Consider the following 21,513-nt stretch of genomic DNA (forward strand, 5'->3'; position numbering starts at 1 on the left):
TTGCGTTAATGACGCGACAGCTTTCTCTCTCTCTCTCCCTCTTTCTTTGTGTATATACCCGATTTAGGCACAAGCGAAAGCTATTTTTGCTGAAATTTATATTTTACGGAGGGGAGAAAATTATCTTTAGCACTGTACAAATACATGTATAGTGGTAAGAAAATCTTATTTTAAACGTTATATGTTCATAAACAAACATGATTTTAAATTTTCCAAAAATGTTCCTTTTAATGTGTTAAAAAATTTCTCAACTCTTTGTAAGGCTAATCTCTTAATTTTGAATCAGTAAAATAGCTTACCGTTCACCTGGGAAAGTCAGGGAATTTTGTTCGATTGAAATCGTATAGCAACTTTGAACTTGCTGATTTTCAAACAATTTTTTAGTTGAAAACTACTAAAAATTCAGTTTGAAAAAGTAAGAAGTGAAGAAAATTATTTGAAAATATAATTTTGTTTAGTAAATGATAAAGTAAAACTAAACAATATTTATTGAAATAATAAAAAGTATAACATGATTAAAATTTTGTTAAATTTTTATCATCACAGAAGTGAATTACATTAACTCCGTGCGCCACAAAGGACATTAAAAATTGTCAGAAAAGAATTTTTTTAAAAAATGGTAAAACTAAATTGATGATTTTAACTCGTGAAATTGATGCACTTTTTTTTAACAATATGACCTAGAAGCTATTTTTAAATATTATACACGAGAGAAAAAAATTGCAAAATAAGCCTCTGATGCGACAAACGCAACGTAACCCTTAAAATTAATATGCAAGATGATATTGTATTCTCTATAATATATATACATATATAAACTATGTACGTATGCGGTTACTAGACTGGAATTCCGTTCATTCGAGTGAGTGTACTGCGAACCATCCAATTAATGCACGCAGAATTGTAAGAAACACATTACACGCCTTGTGCTTTTAGGGTAACAGGTGAACACGCGCTAAAAATAAAACTGCATTTTCTTGCATATTCAAAATTTTTTTTTTACTTACTCTTTCTCACGCGTTATGAAATTTCAGTTAACGAAATATTTCTAATAAATTATTCATATATAAACACACATTCAACACACTGACATAAAAATAAATATCAGATTGGAATTAAAGTAGAAACAATTTTAATTAATTATTCAATCAACGACAAAAAAAAAATAATAAATATATTTATATTTTAGCCAAAAATCAGTGGAAAATAAAAACGCTTTTTAGTGAAAAATTTTTCCTTGAAAAGATAAAAGATTGAGGTCGGCATTTATTTTCTGATCAGAAATTTATTTTGGTTTCGGTTTGATTCCCTGCCATAAACTATTTTTGGTGGATAATATATCACTGACCCGAAAATCACATTTTGAATATGATAATAATGATCATTATTAAGATATTAATTATACAAATTAATCCTATATTTGTTAATAAAAAAAGAGAATAGTTTTGCAAATAAAAGATTGCGTAAAAATATGAGAGAAAAAAAACAATGGTTTATGATTTCTCTATAATCTTTATATGCAAGTGGCATCGGACAAAAGAATCTTGTTTCTAAAAATTGATATTGCACTTGGCTCAACACAATGATGGTTAAAGAAAATTATCACTTCATTTTATCATTTATATATATATATTGCGTGGAATTTGAAAAATAAAAGATAAATTTCATTTTCGAAATATTCGTACGATATTCCCAACGATAATGCGGGATCAACGTGAAATCTTTTCGCCTTTATTTTTTTTCTCTTTTCTTTTTTTTTCTTTTTTGTATTTTGATAACGTCGATGCGTATACGAGCCGGAAACGAGTCGTGTATTGCAGAACTCTCTGCCTACCCTGATGGAAAGAATGATTCTGACGATGAGTCATTCTACTAAAGGCCATTGCAGAGCAGCAGACATTCACAAAAAATTGTGTATTGTATCAAAAATAAGATATGCAAACGCTCTTATTTTTTCCAATATTAATAAATTCGCGAATTATAAAGTAATATAAATAAATAAATAAAATATTTCACATACTAATTGTAAGCAGCTATGTTTTGACATGACTTAATCCAATCGTATTATTTTTCCCCAGCTTTGCCATTGGTTACTTTACTGGCTTAATACTTACGTAATTACAACTCTCCTTATTGGTCTATTTACATATGGACCGATCAACCGTTTCATGGGCGTCCACGCCTCGAGGATATGAGAAAATATTTCTCTATTTTTATTTGCACAATAAACAATTTCGACAGCAATTTTTTTTTTCAATACGAATAATGCACATTTAATAGATTGCAACTTTTTAATTGAAATTTTAATATATATTTTATTTATTTATATTTATCCGAATTTGTTCTAAGCAAATTTTTTTTTTGATCAGACTGCAAGGTTTTACTAAATGTATAATATTTGTATAATATTTCTAAATACTTTTTAAATTAATTATTTGAAATTTCGCGCGTTAAAACCTAACCTAAATTGGCTGCGTACGGTAGGGAGGATTCTTACCTGCGGTCCGGTCACACCGATGGAAAGAAATCTAATTGTGAAATGATGGAGCGATAAATACCTTGTGCAAGTGGAGATGATGCCTCTAAAAGGATATAGAATTTTTGTGTTTGGGATAAAAAAAAAAGAGATTTGAAAATGCAAGAGACAACCAGTAAGTGGTGTAAGGAGCAAGTTGTGTGCGGTTGTGTGCAGTTACTTAGCGTTGCACCGTTGCAGCCTTGAGCCTATTCCACGCACGAAAGAGCCCGCAGCACGCCTGGCTGCTTGCCGCGCTCCAAGTCGAGAGATATCCCGGACCACGAATCACCTGAAACAAATAAAAAAATAAATAAATAAACAAAAAATCACCGAAACGTATATATAGATATATTTACAATCACGTTTTCAACATTATTTATATTGACAATGCACTTAGTTACACAAATTCACAACTAGTGCATAGAAAGAAAAACGAATACCAATTATTATTATAATGATGCTATCGCTTATCATATAATACGGTTTGCTCATGCCCATTATTATATGGTAACAATGACTGTCACGAGTTACTCATATGGGAGTTCTGAGAAATGTCTGCAATATTTTATTCAATCAAGAAAAGGAGATTTAAAAAAAATCAAAATTACTTTTCCTTTGGAGGTATGACAATTTTTTATACATCAGGAAAATAATTTTCATTCTACAATATTTATAATCTCAGAATAGTAATTATCCGAATTTTTTTCTTTTCTTAAAAAGTGACGACTTTTTACCAATTTGAAAAATGTAAATAGATAAATTACATTATTTAAAATCACCATTCGGAAGATATAACAGAGAGGGAGAGAAAGATATTGTTAGATATATAAACAATAACAGAGTTTCGTGAACCTCTCGCGAGCGCGTTATCAGCTACTTTATTTTCTTACGCAACATTATATTCTCTGCGTTCCGATTTGATTGAATCACTTAAATAAAAATGGAGGGGATATAACAAAGAGAGCGTAAGTAAGTTTATTTAAAATAGTTCGCTTATGTTTTCTGTCCATTCTCCCTGACTCTTTATACACACAACATTGCGATAAAGTGACTTTTAAATGAGATCGACAAACATAAAAAGAGACCCCTGTTTTTCTTGATTCAATATTGTATATAGAAGAACGATCATGTTCTAATCAGTACATGATGGGATTTTATAGAGCGCATTTAATTATAATCTAATCCACGTGCTATACTCGGCAATCGAATGTAAGATTTCAATAATTTTAAACTCATTTTTTTTCTATTTTATTGGAGAATTAATTTTTTTCTGAAAGAAAGTTCAATTTTAATTGAAGGAACAAAAAGATAAAAAAAAGTTTTCCAAATATATAAAATTATGGAAAGTAAAATGTTCAAGAAATCTCGAATGACGCATCTCGTGAATTAGATGCTGATAATGTTGCATTTTTTATATATATATATATATACATGTAGTTTGAACATTCCTTACCAATCGCGTTTGACCCACTTTGCTTAAAAAAAGGAGATCAAATCGTGGACGAGTTTTACAATTTTACACTAAACTGTTGCAATGTTTCTCTCTGGACTATCGATCTTCGCAAATAAAAATGTTCTGTACATGTTGCGTGAACATGTACTTCGCCGGAAATGAATAGTCTTGTTAAATTCGATTTATATACAAATAAAAATTTAGGTCCACTTTTTACTATAATTCGAATGCTTTTATATTTGTAAGTCAGTTCGTTAAATAAATAATCTACTATCAATTCGAAATAAATAAAAAAAATTTAATATGTAAAAAAATAAATGCAATAACAGACCGAAAAATGTAAATAAAATTATGAATAACAAAGTAAACAAAAAGATTAAAATAAATATCAAGAAAAATAAAAAACTAAATAAAAAGATTAAAATAAATATCAAGAAAAATAAAAAACTAAATAAAAAGATTAAAATAAATATCAAGAAAAATAAAAAACTAAATAAAAAATGATAAATTAAAAATAAATAAGTAAAAACATGAGCCAAAAGTTTTGAACGTTCATATGAACGAAATTTTTTTTGCAACTTCTTTAACTACGAATTTTATTACAAAATATTGTTTAAAATATCTAAAAAGATGTTATTAATTTAATAATTGTTAAATTTACTGTTTTATTTTACATTGTCATCATAATTTTTAATAATTTATAGATTGAAAAAAATATTTCGTTCATATGAACGTTCAAAACTTTCGGCTCATGTAAAAACAAAAATTTAATAAATTAACGAAACAAGTAAAACAAAAACAAAAATAAAATCGAGAATGGAATATAAAAAATATTTTTAAAAATAAAAAAGAAATTTAAAAAAAATATTAAGTTTTAATATTTTGGGGGGTGGTTTTTAAAAAATTTATTTTCTGACCATTGAAGAGCCCTAAATTCCTGTGAAAGAAGTTTTTAGTTTTTGAATTTTAATTTCAAATATCATGAAAATAATGATAAAGATCTTATTTGAAAATGAGTAATTTTAGTAGTATGATGTGAAATTAGAGGAATATAGATTAGGGACCAGTCAAGATCCTTCCTTTTCATGTCGTGGCGTGGATTATTAATAACAGGTTCACGAGCATAATTTTTCACACGGATGAAACATGCAGATACTCTATTATAGTTTTACAGGACGCATGCCGAGCATATGTATGTATACGCGCAAGCACGGTAACGTGGTGCCAGCCGGGAATCAGGTCACTCGTATCAAACTGACCTACATACCGCTTATCGCGCCCGTTATCTCTTTTGATAAAGCCTTTATTAACCATATGATTATATACCTAAAAGTCTCAGAAAAATTTTCGAAACGTCCCCGTAAAAATATCTCTAGAAAAAAAAAAAATTCTCAGTTTCCTCGCTCATCCTTTTTTGTATTTTTATAACTCCACGTGCGGATGAGGGAGAAAAACTCGAGTTCCCGTCAATGGAAAACTGCGATTTTACAACTCAGAAAAATCTCTTATTCTCTCCCGAGATTCTTTGAAATGTTTTTTTTTTAATTTAAAATTATTTAAATTTGTTGCTTTAAAAAAAAAATCTTTAATACACAGTATATTTTTATAAATAAATATTATTAGTTTATTCTTTAAAGGTTAACCATTTTCTTTTCATTCTTCAAAAGGTTGAATAAAATTTTAAAAAAGGAAATTTTTTAAATTCTTTAACAAAAATTTATGCTATAAGAAGACTTCTTTACTTTTAATAACTTTTTAAAAGAAAATATTTGATATATATATAACGATGGAATGAAATCGTTTCACCTGGAAAAGAATTGTTGAATATAAGATCGTAATTTTACACATTGTCTAACTCACCTAGTTAAAAGTTTATTTAAAAGTATAATAATTTATTCTTGAAACAATTGTATATTAAGGTCGTCTCTATGTTTAATTACTACATTTTCAATTAATGTATAACTTTTTACCTAGAAAAAAAGTTCCTATATCTTAAATGTAAAACAGTTCAGTGTGTATTTAGTCGAAAAATTTTTCAAAAATGTAAAAACAATTTACCAAAATTAATTAAAAAAAAAAAAATTAAAAATAAAATAAAACAAATTAAATTTAAAAAATTTTATAAAAAATAAAAAAATTAAATAAAAAACAAAAAATAAATAAAATTAAAAATTTAATTCAAAAAAAATTTTTAAAAACCAAATAAAAAAAAAATATAAAAAATATAAAAAATATAAAAAAAACAAAAAATAAATAAAATAAAAAAAATTTTAAATTAAATTAAAATTTAAAAAATAAGTAAAAATTGTAAAAACAATTTGTTGAATTTTTGTTCTAAATAATTTGTTGTGACAAATAAGTAACAATAATGAAAGTTGACCGCGTGGAAATATATATAAATATAATTAGAAATATTTTAAAGAGATTTTTCGGAAGAAGAGTGCAATTCTTGCATGTGGGTGTTGGGATTTTTTTTTAGCACGGCATTAATATATATCGTAAACGCTTTAAAGCAACTTCACCTGCCACGCTAAAAATAACAAACGATTTATACATACACGTGCATAAATATATATATATATACATATATATATGTTATAAAGTTTCGACCTCGCCCTGACGGTCGTCCTTACTCGACTACACGAACTCTTCAACTTGACCTGAATCCTGTTTTGCAAGATATTTCGCAATTTCCCTGACCGTCCGCAGACTCCTCGCGAATATAAAGAAATCCCCTTTTGGCAATTTTCGAAAGCGATACAGAAAAATAAGAAATAAAATGAAAAAAAAAATTTTAAAAAAAGGAACAATTCGATTCATGACAATATTTTTTTTTGCTCCATCAGCGCGGAAAATTGGCCAAAGGGAGATTTTTCACTGTATACATATAGGGGGACTCTCTTTGCGCTCGATTCAACTTAATGCATTTTTGCAAATATATCTCAGTGTACTGGAAAAATAATTTTTTTTTCTTTATTTGGATCCAGAGTGATTGAATATTGAATATGATGTAATGGCAAAATGATAAGAGGTCATAAATTGTAGTAATCATTCTTGATTATTTTATGAATGACTTTCGAGATGCGTGATGTTTTATCTTAAATCCAGGGTATACTTATTATTACGACATTGACATACTTTTGTTGCATGTGACGTCATAATTAATTTAATTGCTGAATACTTATTTATTTTCTTTGAAAAAAATATTATTTTCTTAGAAAGAGGAGACAACATACTTGTAATTATTTTATAGGCAATACACTCTCGCCGTTTCAAAAGAGGGGGGAAAAAATGAGAAGAGAAATTAAAAATAATATCTGGAACCATTTTTATTTAAATCAATAATTGCAACCATTTTTTGCATTCACCATATATCAATTTTTTACTGTAATTTTGTATTTTTAGATTAATTTTAACTTTGCATCTAGCAATTTTTACAATAATCTTGTTTTTTTAAATATTAATCTTACTTTTTTTTTATTGTATTGCAAGTTTTTCTTGAGGCATTATTTTTCCGAGCTGTTCGTACTTTTTTTACGTGATAAGAAACATCTTTATCTCGACGGTAAATTATTGTTTCTAGAGCGAAACCAATCGCTCTTCTTTTTTATTTTTACTTTTCATGTCTGAAACATTTAATTTCTTCGTCCAGTTCTAATTAGTTGTTTTTGTGTTCTATATACGGTTATTCTCATATATATTTTAATTACATAAAATGAAAATAAAATTTTTTTTCTTTTGGTAAAATTAAAATCATTCATTTCCATATTTTGAAACAAAAACTAAATATTTTTACAAAAATACAAAATTGTATTTACAAAAATACGAAATGTAATAAAAAGTAGAAAATTCGACAAAATTACAAATTTGTACAAAAAACAACTAAATAATTAAAAAATAAGGGTATAAAAAATGTAAGAGAAAAAAAAAATCGATAGGTGAAATAAAAATTGTACTCTGGAAGATTATTTGAAACAGCGTACAAATATTGGATGCAGGAGAAAAAAAAGTGAGAGAGAGAAGAGAGAAAGTTATATCTGAATAAGGAAAGAGCATTGGCTTACTTCACCTCTCTTACGAGAGAGGTGTTACTGCTCGCTCGTAACCGGTTAACGTAACAGACGTAACTAGTACCATTGCCAACGAAAGCGGCCAGCCAAGGAAAGTAAAAGCGGACGAACTACTTTTCGCGTGAGAGACGATTTAACTCGCTTCTCTCCGCGTGAGAGTGAAAAGGTAATATCGGGGGCGAGAGAGGCAGGCAAAAGCGAATCAGCGAAAGTGGTGTTATAGATGTGAAAGAGCAAGTGCCAGAAAGAGAAAGGGAGCCTTACCAAGGGAGACGCACAAACAAAGACAAAGAGACAAAAGAATATGTATACACATATAGAAATAAAAGAGAAAGCATTTCACTCTATATTTAAATTTAATAAACAATTTTATGTCCTCTGCCGAAAAAAAAATTTCATTTTTTTCATATTTTCAAAAGAATAAATTATAGGCTTATTAAAAAATTGTAATCAGTGACATTAAACTAAAAAAAAAATTTGAATCAACAAAATTTTATTTTTGAAAAAAAAATGAAAATATCTGGAGTTTATTTACGGACTGTTTGAGAATTTGTGCGGAATAATGGAAAGATTTTAAAGCCTGAAGTATGATTTTAGTTTTGGACAATAAAAGAAGAAAGTTGTACATGAACCGTGGAAACCTATTGTGAAAATTGTAAAAGGGCCTCAAAATTTTTCGGTATGCAACTGTGGATCACTGGGTCAGTAGGGAAACTCCCCGTTACAAATTGCATGCAATAAGCCATGTTTTGGAAGCTGATGCCTCTCAAAATATTTACACCTATACCCTAATTTACAATATCCAAAAGCGTTGAAACATCTCCCGCTGTGAGAGAGCTTCAGAAACCCTCCGACTCAATCCGATCGATTTTAACAACTTTTCGTGTGCAACGAAAAAATAGAGAGGGAGAATTTTCCCTCGAATACCTAATTGAATAGAAATAAAAGAGTAGCTAAAATCTCTAACGAAAAAGGAATTTTATTACCTTTTATATTCTCCTTCACTAATCCATGGGATTTTCGAAAATTATATTGTTTTCTCAATGAGATTTTTTTCGAAATTATTCTTTGTCTCGTTTTTAATAAAAAAATTTCTTTAGATTAAATTAATAATTAATTTTGATTAATTATTATTTAATATTAACAAATAAATAAGATTGTTTAAAACCGAAAAGGTACAATTGTAATGTTAACCCTTTAATGGCCGAGTTTTTTGTCGTTACTTTAGGCTTATAATGTATATTAGATTTAATTACTAAAGTATTCAGTATGAGAAAAAAATTTTTTTTAACATGTCTCACCCCTTAAAACCACCCCCACGGTACATTACTACCCCAAAAAACTGATATTTAACCAAATTGATGAATTAAATATTTTTCAGCTCTTATCTACTTTTTATTTATTTATAAACATTGCCTGGTTGCTTAAAAATTGAAAAGGATCAATAACCCCTTGAAAACACCCTTAAAGTCAAATAATCATTCCTTGACGGTGAAAGTTTTTGTAAATGATTAAAAAAAATCTATAGATTCTAATTGCTTCTAAATTATAAACAATTATTTGAAAGTTACACAGACATAGATAATAATAATAATAATAAACTCACCCCCTACCCTTGAAGCCCACCCCTAATTCATAACTATTCTCAGTTTGGAACAATCAAAAAAATAATTTTCACTGATTTTCGAAAATATGAAAAAAAAAATTTTCTATGATAACTAAGTATTAATACTGAATATAAACAACCCCTGAAAAACAACCCTTAAGTCAAATAACCACCCCTTAATGATAAATGTTTTTGTGAATAAATGAAAAAAATTATATGGATTCTAAGTGCTTCTGAATTGTAAAAAAGTATTTCAATGTTTCACAGATATGGATAATAATAATAAACTCACCCCCTACCCTTGAAATCCACCCCTAATTTATAAGTTATAAGATACTGAATTCAGTTTTCAACAATCAAAAAAATAATTTTCACTGATTATTATCATATTGAGAAATGCATTGAGTACATACTCAATGCACTCCCCTCCACGATGGCGTAGAGGGGAGTGCATTGGGTAAATGAAAGGGGGGGGGGTACGACAGTAGCAAAGAAGCTCCCATGTGGAACTGCTGTTATAAGGCAATCAGCGCGTCGTTTCGTTTTCTCTGTGTAGCGTTCTCCCACTACCTCACCGATTGAGCCTGGGTCTGTAATTTTCATTTTCATACTAAACTCCTAACAACAGGCACTAAAAGCTACAAAATTAATAGGCAATAATGACACCAGCATTATTTTGCAATTTTAAAAACTGACATCATATTCGTAATTATCGACCCCGAAAACCCCTGAGTAATAAGTTTCAGATGAATCTAATGAAAGTTAATCATTTCGTCCGCCATATTGGATCCGCCATTTTCAATTTTCTAAATCTGATATCGGATTCGTAATCAGCGACCCCGAAAACCCCCCAAGTGACAAGTTTCACATGAATCTAGTGAATTTTTATATTTATCGGTCGCCATATTGGATCCGCCATTTTGAATTCTTAAAGACGGACATCGGATTCGTAATCAGCGACCCCGAAAACCCCCGAGTGATAAGTTTCACGCGAATGTAGTAAATTTTTATAATTATCGGTCGCCATTTTGGTTCCGCCATTTTGAATTTTTGAAAACGGACATCGGATTCGTAATCAGCGACCCCGAAAACCCCCGAGTGATAAGTTTCACGGGAATCTAGTAAATTTTTATAATTATCGGTCGCCATTTTGGATCCGCCATTTTGAATTTTTGAAAACGGACATCGGATTCGTAATCAGCGACCCCGAAAACCCCCAAGTAACAATTTTCAAGCGAATTTATTAATTTTTAAAGGTTTTGGTTTTTAGGGGTAGTTTTAGTTATTTTTCTGCACCCTCGGGTTGAATTTTTAATATTAATTTTTTTTTACAAAGGTTGCAATATTTTTAAACATATGTTACTATGAAAGCCTGAAAAAAAAATTTCTTCTGAAATTTATACCTGTTTTTTCATTTTTCTCATTTTTCGGGTTTTTTGAAGGGGTGTATTTCAAAGAGGGTAGTTTTTTAAAAAAATACATGTATTTACATTTGTTACTCTATCCCTCCCCTTCAAAATGAGATCTTAGTGGAGTTAATCGATTAAGTTTTAAGAAAGTTATGATTTTTTGAAGTAGGTGGGACGTATGTGTCCCACTGGCCATGAAAGGGTTAATAAGTTCATGGAAATCGATTCAATACAAAAAAAGACAATTCGTATTGTTATGAAGATAATTATGATAGCGCAATTTCAGCATTTACATTTTCTATTTTTTTTTCTTTTTTTTTTTTTTTTTTTGACCCAGTAGAAATTAGATTTCTAAAGTCACTTTCTAAAATTACACAAATGGAAGTTGTGAATAGATAAAGATCCAAGAGATAATCAAACTCAGAATCCTTTTGGTACTCTTAAAAAGTATAAAGAAATAAAAAATAAAGATAAGAATATAAATAATATTGTTGCATTAGATGCATTAAAAAAAAAATTATTTACTTAATAAATTTTTTTTATAAAGAATTATAAAAAATATTTTAAAGTTCATCAAATAAATAAAATGAAAATAACAAGTTTTGTCAGGAAAAAAAAGAATGAAGGTTAGTACAAAATGTAATAAACAAGTATAGATATCGTTTATAAAGGAACAAATAGATTTTTTTTTTCATTCATTTAACCCTGGAGAGTTGTGTCTGCGGATTTTGTCAGAGTTCCGCCAAGTCTGATAAACGCATTTTATCTCAAGCGATCAGATAACGTACGTTTCGCGTTGAGATAATTATCATCTTGCACAATGCAATGCACAGTGTACCAGTTATGGCTTGAAGATCCACATTAAAAAAATATATAAAATACTAAAAATTAATATTTACCCAATTTTAATTATTTTAATTTTCTACAATTGGGGAATAATTCCCTATCAAAAATTAACCAATTTTTAATCAATATTAATTGATTAGTAAAAGTTACTAGAATGACAAGCGATCAGGGTTGGGTATCATCAAAACGAAAATCAGAATTATATCGCTCATATAGTGTAGAAATTTTGCCAGGGCCCAGATCGGGGCCAGATAAGGCTGCCCTATTAGGGAATGAAACGCCGCGCCTGATGAGGCCCTGATCAGGTGTAGGGTTTCATTCTCTACCAGGGCAGTCTGATCCGGCCCCGATCTGGGCCCTGGCAAAATTTCTACACGGGATTTCTAATTGGCCCAGTTGCAATAAAAATGAACACAAACGTCAAAAAAAAAGCACACGAGAGGGTGGGGGGAGAAAATTATAACTCGGGTATAAGATGCATATATAAATATGCACGCATTTACGTTTGAAACATTGTTGCAGATCGTTTGCAGATTATATATATATGTTGATGGATATATAGAAGAGAAACGCACGCGCACAATTTTGTTAACATACTTTTATAATACCAGGAGCGGTGCGCGTGTCTATGCGACCATCAATGTTGAGTGTAGTAATGCGTCTGTATGAGGCGTTATAGTCTCACATATACAAAGAAAAGTCACTATACGAGTCTCGTGGTACCCCATCTGGGTAAGTGTGTCAAGGACGTGCGAACTGGGCTGCAAAACGGCGGTTTACGTATTGCCGATGAAACGCGTTCGCCTGATGAAGAAGAAAAAATAAAAAAAAAAAATAACGAATATTTGTAATAGGCAAAACAAATTTTCCGCGTGCATTTGCGCGACGTCTATTTATCTTGTGTGACCCCGGCGGAAAAAAAATGGCACCCAGGGACCATTTCCTACATTTGATAAGGTTCATCATTTTTTTTCCCCCGACGACGACCACACCGCGAGTATGTAATCATTTTTCGCAGAGAAAAATGTGTATATATTACAATGAATTTTTTTTTTTTTTTGAAAAATTAGTTAGGAAAATGCGAGTCGTAAATTTTCATCAAATTTTTTTTAAGAAAATATTTTGCTGGGGAAAATGGTTTTCTTTTTTCTAATAAGCTCAAGGTGAGGATAAATCTTAGAATTAGATGTTTTTTTATTGAAATCGAAAAGTTGATTGGCAAAAAAAAAATATTAAAATTAAAAAGGGGAATTTTAAATTAAAATAGGAAAACAAAGAATTAAAATAAAATAAATGAATATCGTCGTAAAAATTGAAAAATTAATTGAATTTTGAAAGTTTATTGAAAGTTTCTTTTTACGATTTTGAACCACTTTTGAAATGCACTTTATTTTTCCAACAACAATATATTGCGACGAGAGAGAGAGTAGGAATATATCATTATTACAAAATTTACGACATATTTGATATGTAAAATTATTGCATAAAAAAAGAAATCTATTTTTGATAAAACTATTATTAGCTGAGATAATATTTCAATTAAAATTCTGAGTTTAAAATTAAACTAAACATAAATTGAATATACTTTAAGATAAAACTTGCAGAAATCGTGAGTTGTAATTAGTTAAAGAGACAGCTGTTAGTCTTTCTTGAAATCAAGTGGAACAAGTTTTTAATTTACATATTCAAACAAAATTATTGACGGTTGCGTATGTGTATGTGTTACTCTATGAGAAAACTGGGTGTTTCATTATTTATATATTTTTAAATAGAGATATATACAAAATATTCTAAATATTACATATGTATTTTTATCTCACTCTCAATCAGTTTTACATTATTTTGTAATCGAACATTTTTTTTGCAGAAAAAATAAAAAATTTCAATATTAATTTTTAAAGAAATTATTCAAAATTAATGAAATTAAATAAAAAGGAGAAATTGTTTTTTGTACTACAATTTGGAAAAGTCAATTTCGTGAAATGAATATTGTCCCCATTGTAAATAGTTTCTGGCAGCGCGCAGTCAATTAATTTTCGCCTTCATATAAAGCGAAAACTAATTGACAAATGTGACAATTTAATATATTGTCATAGATTTTTTTTCCCCCGAAGAGATTGGATAATTCGGTAGTAGGCGAGAAACTCTTAGGTAAATTATTTTGTTTGCGCATAAAATTGCCTCATCCGGGGTATTAATCTCAAATAGACTTTTATCTAGATAATGCCTATGGGAAATCGTTACGGCAATCGTAACTCCGTCATATTGCAATCGCTCACGGACGAATGGCACTTACGATGTATGCTAAATATATATACATATATACCATAAATGATAGCCGGAGTTTTTATATATATTTGTTGCTCACTGCGTTTATTTGGATATATCTTTTCATTTTATTTTTATTACTTTTATTGAAAATAATTATTTTTTCAAAGAGATTTTCTAATTAATAAAAATAAATCATTTTTCCCGAGGAAAAAATTGATCCTTGAAATTCATCTCCAGGGTGAAAATTTCAACGGCATTAACGAGGGTGTGTTTCCTATAAAGCTCTTGATATTCTAAACGATTGATTCTAATCGCATTCATAACGCGACAAAAATATATATTACGGTAACGCTCCTGGTAACGACACAAAGAGTTAGATTTTACTTTTAGTTTCGAAAATGGGATTACGGAGTGGGGCAGGCCTTGGCACACTTTACACACCGAGACACGCTACTAACAGACAAAGATAGAATGAGATAGAAGGAGAGAACGCTTGAGCAAAAGAAAGATAGTAGAGAGAGAGAGAGAGATAGATAGACTCGCACGTGCTTATACTTGCGACAAATATTACGAGAATTGCAGGTACGATATACATTATACCTATGATTAATTTACATCCTTTTTTTTATTTCTTAATTCTTATTTCGATGGTGTCCCTCTGTTCTTGAAAAAAAAAATTCTTTTCGAAAATATTGATCGTAGATTTCTCTTTTTCCCCGAAAAAAGAGTTTCGCTTCTTATCTGACTCATCTTAATGGTGGTTTTAGGCAAATGTTATTCGAATTTGTTCTCAAAAAAATATTTTCTTACTTTATACTTAAAAAAATATTTTCCGAATAAAATTTTTACAAAGACAATGGATATTTTTAATATGGAAATATTTGGAAAGAAGTTCATATTATATCCGCAACCGCAAACTTTGTCATTATTTTTTCTTTTTGTTCTGTTATGATTTCCGGTTACGTATACTGGTGTAAAAAAAAGTGAAGAAGTAGGCTTATAGCGAGAGAAAAGAATAAAATGGTGAATCGCATGTTTTAACATTTTTAAAAATATATCTCGTTCTCCGGCGTGTCTGCTTTAGGGACTTTTCGTTTTTGTAGGTCAGGGCTTTCACTTTCGTTTCGGCGTATTCTTTTTTCAACATCCGCCCGTACTCACTCTTTCGCTTTCGATTGACCCTTTTTCAAGAGACTATATATAAAATGTATGGTTAAAGTACACGAATTCGATTACGATCCACTTCTCATTCTTTGATGATCCCCCTAAACTATACTCTAATACCTAAAAACTTTCGCGAAGAGAAGCCTTTTCACGCAGGTGAATAAAAAATGAAAAAAAAAAAAAGAAACGAAAGAAAGAACGAATCAAGATCAGAACCCGAGTACCTGCTGCTATCAAGCAGGTACGAAAAATTTTGCGCCCACATATAATATAAAAGTGGTCTCGTCGTTTGTGTATGTGTGTAACATAAGACGAGAAATAGTTTTCGATCGATTCACGGAACTCTTTAACGTTCCCCTTTGCCCTTTCCTGTCTCGAGGGAGAAAGATATCGAAAATCATCCTTGTAAAATAATTCCACAGGTGTCTGCGAGAATAATCCATTGAGGGCTATATTAGTTGTTTAATTATACTTCCATTTTTAGACGCAAGGTTCAAAATTATTTATATATATTTTTATCATTTCTAAAGGGAATTGAATTGTTTTCTTTTTCTATATATATTGTTCTATATTTATTATATGTATGTGTATATACTATAAGTCTGAAAAATCTATCACGTCAGATAAATAAATACATAATTCATTCACTTAGAATCTTATTTAGGTTAAGAGCACTTACGATAATCAAAATATCGATTAAACTTCACCAAGTGCATTACCTATAGGTCCGAAGATTATACTCTCATTACAGCATACTTTTATTGCTCGATATATTTTTTTTGCCATTTGCGAGGTTAACATTTGCCTTCAAAACAAAATAAGGGAAATTTTCATTTTTTTTTTCTGTTAATCGTATTTGTGTCACATTACCCCACATAATTGAAACGATAGACTAAAAATAAATAAATTTCCTCCGATTCTTTAAAAATAGAGACGAACTCGAGAAAATTTGAAACTTCACAAAAAAGTGCAGTACTTTTATTTTGTATAAAAAAAATCAGTTATTTATTGAAAATTTCTCCAAGACAAGTATATAATAAAATATTTTGAATTTGAAATACAATTTTCTAATACGTAATTTTTTTTCAAAGATAATTTTTAAATCAATATGCGCATAAAGAATTAGATATAAGGAAAAATCTGAGCAAATTTCCATTCTATAAACCGTATAGATTTGTTTTTTCCTCCTTTGGATTGCATCTCAAAGTTAAAGGATGTGGACACATTCATCAATAAAAAAATTAATTTCATTCAAATAATTAATTACTTGCTTTTTATCAAAATAAATATTTACTTGAACTAAATATGACGAAAAAAAATTTTATTTGATTCAAATAAATATTTCTTCATAATAATCGATTATTTGAATCAAATTTTTTTTACCCTGTCAATTACACCAATCGAGGAAATTGTGTTAAATACACGAAGCACGAAAGATTTATTATTTGTTAAAATTTCACCCCTTTTATAAATGTATAAAATCAATATTTTAATCAAAATAGGGTAATATGGCTTAAAAACGAATTACCGAAATTTAATATTTATTGTGACCTTTTTTTATCATAAAATTCTAATTAACATATAAAAGAAATTTTTGTCAATTCAACTGAAAAATTATGTTATCTAAAAAAAGAAAAAAGCAATGTTATTTAAAAATATTTCGTTCAATATGAGCGCACCATTAAGAATTCTTATGGTGTCTCTGATGAAACTTTGAGAAACTCATTGTCAGAGAAGACAAAATTGGAGAGAAAACACGAGTCGCGCGGATGAAAGAGGGGAATTTTTTGAAATAAAAAGTAAAGTAGCAGCAAAAAAGAAAAAAAAGCAGCGACAAAAAGAAACACACATTGAATTTATGGGGAGAAAACGGATGAAGAAGAGAATCATAAAACGGAAGAAGAGACAGAGAAGGAGAGAGAGAGAGTGTGGAGAGGAGAGTAGAGGAGACGATGAGAAGAAAAAAGGGAGAGTTAAAGACAAAGATGAAGATAAAGGCAGAAACAAAGAGAGAAGAGGCAGTCATAAAGAGGAGAGACAAGAGAGGGGTGTACGCTAGGTAGAAAAAAAAGAGAGAGAGAAATATAATAAGAGGGAGTGAGTCGCGGCTGCGTCATGTTCTCATCGAAGTAGGTCAGTGGGTCTCCCCACCAAGTTTTGATCGCACACGACACTGGCAGACTGTACCATAGACTGTTGGTAAGTACATACAGTGAGAGGCACCGGTGTACTGTCAGTGGGGAGTGCCAACGGCGTTACTGTTGACCCAGCCACAGTCTGAACAACTTTACAAGAGTCGATCTCTTGCCTGCTCTTTGAAAGCAAGAGTTTTCTGTAATTCACCTTCTCTCTAACTGACTCTCTCCCTCAATTTCCCCTCTGGATCGGACTCTCTTGTTATTCTTACGATACACCTATCGCTTTACTATCACTTTTTACATCTCATCACCCACACCTTTCTTCTGCTCCATCATTACTCAAGGTCCTCGATTATTCAAAATCAAATTCAGAAAGCCCGGTTGCAAATTCAAAAAAAAAAAAGGGAAAGTTACGAGTTATTCGCTTCTTTACATTCCATGAAATTTTACTCAACGGGATTTACATATTTTATAGCCGAAATTCAATACTAAAAATGGTAAAATTTACAAGACTCTAAAGAATCATAAATTCCACCGTACTGAATTTAAAGTACAGTAAATTTTACTAAACTTTATTTAAAAGACGGTAAAATTTACCAAACTGATTAATAAAATTTAAAAAAACATTTAATTAACTAAAAGCAAATGGTAAAATTTATTAATTTCTATATTTAAAGAATCATAAATTTCGCCAAACTGAATTTGAAGTATGATAAATTTTACTAAACTAAATGATAGTAAATTTTACAATGCAATTTAATTTTAAGATTTAGTAATATTTTTTAAATTAAGAGAATTTTTTAAAGTAATAAATTTTTTTTTAATTAAAAACTCACCGGTGAAGTAATCCCGCGCGTAGAAAATCATCTTTGGTCCAGATATAGAGTGAAACGTAAACGAGGTGCTTCATTAATGGTCTAATTCAATTTGGAGGATTGGGGCCATTAGCTAACAATCCTGCACGGAAAGTCCACCATGAATTTTCAAAATTTCTAATTGTAAAAACCTGGAAAATAAATTTTTTTTTAGTTTCAATCGTTTCTGACTCAAATGAGAAATATTTTTAAATTCTTGAAATTAAAATTATCATTTTAATTATTACAATTCGATTTTCAATAATATTACTTTAGTCAGTGAAATTCTTTTTATTTACCGTCTGGTCAAATTATATTCGTTTAAAAAATATTTCATTCAATCGATTGCAAATAGGTTAAAATTTTTTTCTTTTTGTGTCTTTTCTCTATTTTCTTTTTTCTCATTATTCAATAAAATTAGGGAAATTTGAGCTTTCGTGACTTATTTCTAAGACAAGAATAATATTCATTAGATTATTTAAATAACATTTGATAAAATTACTATTATTAAATATTGCTTGATATTTATAACAAAAACAAAGTAGGTATTGTATAGTTCGATTGAAATCTGTTAAATAAAAAAAGAAAGAAACAATTTCACCAACTATCGTGATATTTTTTAAATTATGTGAGAAATGTGATAAGAACATTTAATAAGGGACTAAATTGGAAGAGAGAGGAAGTTGTTGGATTAGAATTTAGTGCGCATTAAATTCATTTGGGTCGTTGGTCATGCAAACTTCTAATATTTCAATGTCTATAAATATAATTTATTAGACACGAAAAATATTAAGTATAAAGAAAATATTTTCAATAAATATATTTTCTATTATTCATCTTATTCAATTCAAATTTTATTCGAAAATTTATATTTTACAATAAACTAATAATTACCTAAAAAAATTAGTGAAATTTTTTGTTTTATTTGCATGACAAAAGATATATATATATGTTAGATTTGTGTCATTTGGGAAGAGAGCTATAATAAAGGAAATGTTAAACTGTATATTTATTCATTATTAAGTTATAAGCAAACACTCGAAAGCCTTTGGAGAATTTCAAATAAGATATATTCATTTCTTATGCGAATAACGTTGCAGCCCTAAGTCTCGCACATTCGTCACAGAAATTGACAAACTTCCGGAAAAAGAAAACGTCTTTTTAGTATATAAAACTTGCGGCACCTAACACAAGATATATATTTATAACTTTTTTGTTTTGCGAAAGTTATAATAATAATCTTCATATAAAGTACCAAAGAAAAGAAAAAGTAGACGCTCGAGTCTTACAATATATCTTAAAATTTCTTAAAAGCATTTCTGACATACATATATTTTTCGTTACTGGAGAAAAATTTTCTTGATAAATAACAAAAAATCGAATTATAGTAATGCACTAAAAATGAACTAAAAGCTTGATACATATTTGGGTAAAGAAACTTTTTTAGTTAGGTCAACAAAATTTTATTGAGACAATTAAAACTTTTTGTTAGTCAAATCAAACAAATTGGTTGTTACATTATACTGACATAGAAAAAAAATTAAAACATCCTTTTTTCGTTATTATTCGAATAAAAATATCCGAGAAAATGAGTATGAAAGAAGGTATTTATACTGAAAAGGAACGAAATCAGATTGGAGTAAGGTAATCCTCTTTAGAATATTTAGAATTGATTCGTTGCTTGAGCTCTTCTCACATCCTTTTGATACAGGTTCACTTCCTTTTGATATCAATGGTACTATAGGTTCTCCAGACACTACGTAATAGATGCTTCCCGCGACGAAACATCTGCACCAAAAAGGAGTGTCTTTCATATTATATATATATATTTTTTTTCTTATTGTTGGATCTGTTCAATTGCTTCCTTTCGATAGTCAGAAGAATCCTTTTGACGGGCAAAAAAAAGAAGGAAGGAGTGATGCTTACAAAATTGAAGATCATAAATTATGGATATAGTATGTTACGTAGATTGACCCACTTCTTGACACTAATACCAACTCGATTCTTTCCTTCTGACGAGTTAAATTTGGATCTCCGTGTATATAATCAAACCACAGATGCCATGTGAATATTGGTCTCTTTGGCGCCACAATTCTTCCTTTAAAAGAATTTTTTTTTGTTTCATTTTATTTTCTATAATTGCATTACTTCAATTTTATTTGTTTTATACTTTTTCTTCTATATCATCTTTATTAGAATGATTCTTCAAATATACCTCACATTTCGAGAATGCATTGATATAACGAAAAATATAAATTTTAGATGAGGGGGGAAATAAATAGTTTTCCTCATAAAATATTCTGAATATAAATTCATATCAAGTATAAATTTGAGCAAGACATCCTTGAATTACGTAAAGTTTTTCGTTATTGGAACATTTTGAAGAGATGCTTTCTGATGAGAGAAATCGATTAACTATAACGTCAAAATTGATTTTGATTCTAAAATCCGAATTTAATTTGCTTTACATAGGAACTGTTTAAGAAACACAATCAATTCGCTGAGACCTTCATTTATTACATTCTCATATTTCCTTCAATATATACTTGAAATCTCCTCTAAATTGTCAAATTTGAGGCTGTGGATTTTAAAAGGACCTACGCTCGAATTTACATCACAAGTTAAAATTTTGAAATTTCAATAATAGTCGTTAATTTGATATTGAATGAAGTAAAATTCCAATTTACGATCAAAAAGAAGTTAAAAATTCTGATGATTTTAATTATGCATCTTAATTTGCGAGCGTGTTCCATGCCGATATTTTGAGCATATTGTCATTCCGTTGATTAATAATTGAATTAGCCTTCGCTCATCTATCTATCTCTGACTTGCAATGAGCCCACCACCCCCGCTCGCCTAGGAAGGTACACGTGCTTACGTTGCTCGGCACTTGGGCGATAAAGCTGCCGCCGCCACCACCGCGCGAGTCTCGGACAATATTTCTGCAGCCGACATAGACCTGGTTCCGTAAGTAGGTCAACCCCACCTTCGTTGTCGCGTTCCTCACTCGTCCCCCTTGCCCCCCTGACTCCCAGCCCGATTGCCGCTCGGCTCGTTTCGCGCCACCACCACCAAGCCCCTTGCCCCCACGACCCTCTCCGACAGCCCGAATGATCATCGCCCCTCTCCTCTCTGCACACTGACCCCCGCCTCCTCGGCGGGCACCTGGCCGCGCGCAGTGGCT

General features: G+C 29.9%; 1 long non-coding RNA gene across 2 annotated transcripts in view; it reads right to left on the reverse strand.

Moving 5' to 3' along the window:
- Positions 1 to 473: 473 nt before the first annotated feature.
- Positions 474 to 21,513, reverse strand: part of LOC127290742 (uncharacterized) — a 43,721-nt gene continuing 22,681 nt past the window's right edge. For both annotated transcript variants that reach the window (XR_007844473.1, XR_007844472.1), the window contains 2 exons: positions 18,312 to 18,481; positions 474 to 2,807 (listed from right to left, as the gene is read on the reverse strand). This is a non-coding gene — a long non-coding RNA (uncharacterized LOC127290742). The remainder of the gene's footprint in view (positions 2,808 to 18,311; positions 18,482 to 21,513) is intronic.

The sequence above is a fragment of the Leptopilina boulardi genome, unplaced genomic scaffold (assembly GCF_019393585.1).
Source record: "Leptopilina boulardi isolate dan_hultmark-lab unplaced genomic scaffold, ZJU_Lbou_2.1 LbouV2_80, whole genome shotgun sequence".
NCBI lineage: Eukaryota > Metazoa > Arthropoda > Insecta > Hymenoptera > Figitidae > Leptopilina > Leptopilina boulardi.